Consider the following 6,000-nt stretch of genomic DNA (forward strand, 5'->3'; position numbering starts at 1 on the left):
ACATTGACACCTCGTGTCAGCGTCCACCATCGCGTGCAGCAATTTCCTGGGGAATATTTGACCGTGTCCAGGGGAAGATTTACTGCAGTGCCTGCAACCAGACAGTTCAACCGAAGAACAGCATTGTGAAATCACACATTTCGAGCCAAAAGCACAAGACGGCCAAAGAGCGAAAGTCACGAGCCCAGCTACACCAGCGAGCGCTAACAGCTTCGTGGAAGAAGTACACTACAGACCATAAGAAGAAGCTGGCAGGAACAGGGCTGTCTGGTGCTGTAGCCAATGATGTCCTCATTCGAAGAGCCAGTGTTGTAGAGTCTTTCCTCAAAGCAGGTGTGCCTCTGAGTAAGATGGACCACCTTCGTCCGTTGCTTGAAAGCAACTACTGTCGCATGACGTACAGCACTCACATGGCACAGTTGATGCCATTCCTGTTGCAGAATGAGCAGTCTACCATCAAGAAGGAGATTGCATCTGCAGCTCATCTCACCGTTATTTTCGATGGTACTTCACGCCTTGCTGAGGCACTTGCTGTTGTCCTCCGCTACGGCGATAGCGATTTCAAGATACACCAACGCCTCGTACGTTTCTCTGTACTGTCCAATAGCCTAGCTGGTACCGAACTAGCTCGAGAGCTCATCACAGTTTTGTCAACACAGCTGCAAGTTCTAGGCCACAAGGTTCTTGCCTTGGTCCCAGACTGTGCAGCTGTAACTGGTGTTGCTGTTAGTGGAGTTGCGTGAAGTCCATCCGTGATACTTTTTGACCCCATATAATCTGGCATTAAATTGAGCATAACGAGCATTAAAACTAGCATAATGTGCCACTTTTACTAGCAGTGCTAGTAGCATAATTGCAGAAAATAACTAGCATCATCCGCCGGGGCCTAGTGATGGTTGGTGAGTAGCCTAATGCACAATGGTCAAGCAGATCATCCGAGAAGGCCAGGCTGGTATGCTGACTTATTTGCCAGTTTGAAGCGACTACAAGAATGGTGAACGGACCTCCTCTCTAGCTTCAATTTAGGAAAATTTAGGACAAGTATTGGTTTGATATTTTGACAAAGTCTGGCTCCCGGCAGCCGGCGATCACCTGCGCGAACGGTTAACAAACCACTTTTCCTTGCATTTTTCAAATTTGAGCGCGGATGCAGATTTTTTCGTTCTGCGGTTTTCTTAGCTTATGTCCCAAGTATGTCTAGCAGTACCTCCAGGAGTTGCTGCATCAACCTTAGTAAGGATTTTGCGTCAGAGGACCATGCCTTCTTCGTCAAGCTGCTTCTCGGAGCAGGGATTCGGAGCACGGACATCCGAGTTATTGATATTCAGGGCAGGAGAGGTACGTGCAAAGTAACTCTTGCCTCGACAGCTGCCCGTGACACGTTGCTCTCCCGCGGACTGTCGGCCCAAGGGAAGACCTTGGAATTGTTGCCAGGGGATGGCACTGCTGAAACGATGCATGTGTTTGGAGTTCCGGAGGACATGGCGCTGTCGGCCATTGCGTCTTCACTGAGTCGTTTTGGGACACTCTTAGGGCCCGCGAAAAACGAGAAAAAGACGGTTGAGGGCTGCACCTTCAGTACAGGTATCGTATACTACACCATGGTACCCACAATCGCTGTCCCCAGCTCCATCACCGTAGGCCGGTACAAACTGCGAGTTTGGCACAAAGGGCAGACCCCCACGTGCTGGAAATGTAGCACCCCCGGCCACGTGGCGAGGGATTGCAGGGCGATCTCGCAGCAGGGCACCAAGCCCAGTCCGGGAGCTGCAACGTCTACAAGCGAGCTTGGACCACCCCAAGAACCACTTGGGCAGGGGCAGGAAAACCAAGAAGTGGCAGCGCTACCAACACCAGCAAAACAGCAACAAGAAGGCAGTGTGAACAAGGAGGCACAGGATCATGTCCCTGATGCACCACAACCTTGGACGTACGCCAATGCGTTGGGAGTTCACACTCCCTGCACGAGTGCTCGAACCGAGGCGACTGCCCCCACATCTTCATCCACACCCGCGTTCCCGATGAGTAGAGGCAAAGCTGGTCACCCATCACCTGATGACCAAGGCTTCAAGCTGGCTCGTGGGAAACACACGTTCCCAGCGCGTGTTATTACTCCGGCTACAAAGCAAGGAGTCCAGGTGCCTGAGAGTGAGGAGAGCAAAGCCATTCGTCAACTCGTCACAAGGCTTCGGATGAGTATGCCACAGCGAAAGCTCGGGAGCAGGCGAAGGGACAGCTTGTAAGTTGTTAGAGGTTGCGCGCCTTGCATTGTTTGTCTCATTGGCTTATTCCGCATTTGTCTGTATCTATCTGCATCAACATTTTAGCCCCTACTATGACTCTCCCTCTCAATCCTCATGCACCACCTTTTATACCCCATGCATCTACGCCGACTCAGTCTGGCATCAAAATAGCCACGCTCAATGCATGTAGTTTAAGATACAAACTGCCAGAGATTGCCAGCCTCATCCGCACGCGTCAGTACGACATCTTGGGTCTATCAGAGACATGGCTAGATCCCGAGATTACAGACGGAGAGCTCAGTATTGACGGGTACAATCTGATTCGAAAAGACCGCACTCAACGCTTGGGTGGCGGAGTCTGCTTCTACTACCGTCAAGATCTCCCAGTTCGATCCCGCCCAGATCTGCATTCTGAATCTACAGAAACAGTCTGGGTAGAAATAAACGGAAAACCAGGTCGACACCTGGTTGGTTGCGTGTACCGGCCACCGGGGAAGCTAGTGTCTTACTGGGCAGATTTGGAAGCAGATATTGTACGAGCAGCTGTGCAGTCTTCTTCCGTGACCCTAGTTGGAGACTTTAATGTAAATATGGACCCAGCCCATCCGGCACCCCAGCACAAACACCTCACCGACCTCTGTGCTGCGTTTGGCCTCCAGGACATCGTCATGCAGCCGACCCGTGAAACTCCACAGTGCCCTGAAGGCACGATGATCGATCTCATATTGACCAACCCGGCGCTAGTGTCCCTAGCAACGGTTGTGCCCACTGATATTAGTGACCACAGCGCTGTGGAAGCCTTTATTCAGCTTGCCGTTGACGTTCCACCTGCGTCATCCACGACGTCGCGGCTGACCAGGAATATACGTGGCGTTGACATTAACTCTTTTCGGCAAGATATCCTTGAGGCTTCTCTACATGATTTTTCGGATCACAATGATGTAAATCACATGTGGAAAGAGTGGCACACTAAGTTCCTGTACGTTTTGGACAAGCATGCCCCGCTGCACAACTCTAAGCCTTCCCGGAGGGCGATACCTCCCTGGTCTGACAGAGAGCTGCACCAGCTCGAACAGCGTAAACGGCGGCTGCACAGCCGTTGGCGGAAGGATAGGACAAACGGCACACTGTATGCAGAGTTTAAACAAGCACGTAGCACTGCTCGGAACGCGTATCGGCGCAAGCGAAACGAGTACTTCTCCCGTCAGTGCGAAGAAAATGTGGCCAACCCTAGGAAGTCTTGGGCCATTCTAAATGCAGTCACTGGGCGTTCACGTCGCCTCCAAGATCCTAGTTGTAGCATCAGCGAGGTGGCCGACACGTTCCACTCCATTGTCACCGATCCCAACCGTCCTGAACAACTCTGTACCCCGCACGGTCCCGCTGGACCCGTCTCCTTGACCGAACTTGATCCTGTGACTCCTGCTGACGTCCGACGTCTCCTTGAGAAGTTGGATGCGCGGAAAGCCACAGGTAGTGACGGCATACCGGGCTCTCTGCTACAGCAGTGTGCTGACTTGCTTTCATATTCTCTTGCTGTGCTGTTCTGCACCTCGCTGAGGACTGGAACCATTCCATCCGCATTTAAATTGGCGTCTGTCGTGCCACTGTACAAGGCCGGTGACCCATCAGTCCCCACCAACTATAGACCTGTATCCCTTCTCCCAATAGTGTCCAAGTTGCTGGAGAGGGTAGTGCAACACCAGTTAGTTCGTCATTTGAACTTGACCCAGGCATTACCCGAAACACAATTTGCCTTCCGCAAGAAATGTTCCACGGAAGACGCCCTCTGTGTGCTGACTGATAATCTGCAGAAGGCGAGAGACAGTGGCAAGACCACAGGGCTGTGCCTATTAGACATGTCGAAGGCTTTTGATAAAGTGTACCACGACAAGTTAATTCAAGACCTCCTTGCGGTTGGAATTTCTGGAAAAGCCCTTAGTTGGTTCGTCGACTACTTGTCCGGCCGCAAGCAGCAGATCCTCATCTCGCCTTCAACCAGCCCTGCTCTGGCTTGCACCTGCGGAGTGCCCCAAGGCTCTGTTCTCGGCCCTGTCCTCTTCAGTATATACACACGCGATGTCCCTTTGGTTTCCTCGCCTGTGCCAAGTGTACAATTTGCAGATGACATAGCCCTGTACGACTCCCAGGCCTCAGCGGCGGAAGCGTCCAGAACCCTCACCACAGCGGCAACTGCTCTGGCCGGTTGGCTGAAGTCCCGAGGCCTTATCTTGAACGCCACCAAGAGCCAGGTTCTGACTATCTCTCCCCAGCAGCATGTACAGGAAGTAACAGTCAAAAGCGGCGACTGTCTCCTCCCTTCAGCGTATTCTGCGCGCTACCTCGGCGTTCACCTTGACAATCGCCTAGATTGGGACACCCATGTAAACTATGTGGTCACCAAGGTTGCCAAGAAAATTGGCGCCTTGTGGCGGGCACGCCGAAGCCTATCAAGACGCTCTCGTCAGATGTATGTGAAGGCGGTCATAATGCCCGACCTGCTTTATGGCTCCTGCTGTTTTTCAGCCGCAATGCGAGAGGGTCAACTGAAACGACTGCAAACCACGCAAAACAGAGCCATCCGCTGTATCGATGGCAACCCGCCCCGGACAGCCATGCAGCCGCTGCTCACTGCTCACTCCCTGTACCGTGTCAGCGAGCTCTACAGGCAGAAAATATTGATCACCATCTGGCGGTGCATCAACGCCCGCACCAGCCCTGTGCTCGCCCAGCTTCTGACCCCGGCACAAGGCACCCCTACCCGCGATCAGCAGTCAAATGGCCTACTAAGCCAGGCAAACCGTAGCCGCCGCGGTCAGCGGAGATTTTCTGTTGCTGGTGCTCTGCTGTGGAACGCTCTCCCTGGTGAGGTCCGCACAATTACCCGGCTACCTGAGTTTAAGCATGCATGTGTACCATACGCCTGTAGGGAGTAGTTCGAGTTGCTGCTGATTGCTCTGCTCTCCCTCCCCGTGCAGTTCAGTAACCCGCACGTAGTATCACAGATACATCGTATTCTCTCTCTCCCCCCGTTTACCCGCAGTTATTAGTATCCTATTCTCTTACTATGTTCTTCCATAGCCACTTCTAGGCTAAGCCTTCGCCGTCATTTTATTGGGTCGTCATCCCGTTTGAATGTGCGAAGTGAAATAAAAACCAACCAACCAACTTACTTTTGGTCAAAATTGTACGGGATCGGCGCCGGGGCAGATCGCAGGAGTTGGGCACTGTCCAACTTTGCCGGCGGTCCCTTGCGATATTTTACCGTATGATTGTGTTACGACTGCACTGGTTCACACAATCGCAATGCGCCGGGAGAGGTTGCAAGAAGCCCACCGCCGGTGACTCCCGGCGCGTACCGGCGATATGTGAACCAACCCAAATAAAAGCTGAATAAGTACAAGTACAAGCTCGCTACGCCAACTCCGCATGCACTTTTCTCGAACGTGGATGCGCGTGAACCTGCGCAGAAAAACGAGTCTAGAAATAGGCGCGAGCCACCTTAATGAATCTGTTAGGCAGCGGTAGCCTGTGGATGGTCCCCATGCTCTGCTCGGCCATCAACATGACAATACCGACAGTGGTCGAAGGCGGAGACAACTACGCTAGCCTGTTTACAAAAGCTTTGGGAAAACTCGGTGTCGAGGTGCCATTTTTCGTCCCGGTCAAGGTCAACGATGGCTCGATCAGGATTGCGAAGGTCAGATCGTCAGGAAGGGTCCGATTCGTGAATCCTAGACCGAACAAGCAGTACAGT

This window comes from Sycon ciliatum, chromosome 7 (genome assembly GCF_964019385.1).
Source record: "Sycon ciliatum chromosome 7, ocSycCili1.1, whole genome shotgun sequence".
In the NCBI taxonomy this organism is placed as follows: Eukaryota; Metazoa; Porifera; class Calcarea; order Leucosolenida; family Sycettidae; genus Sycon; species Sycon ciliatum.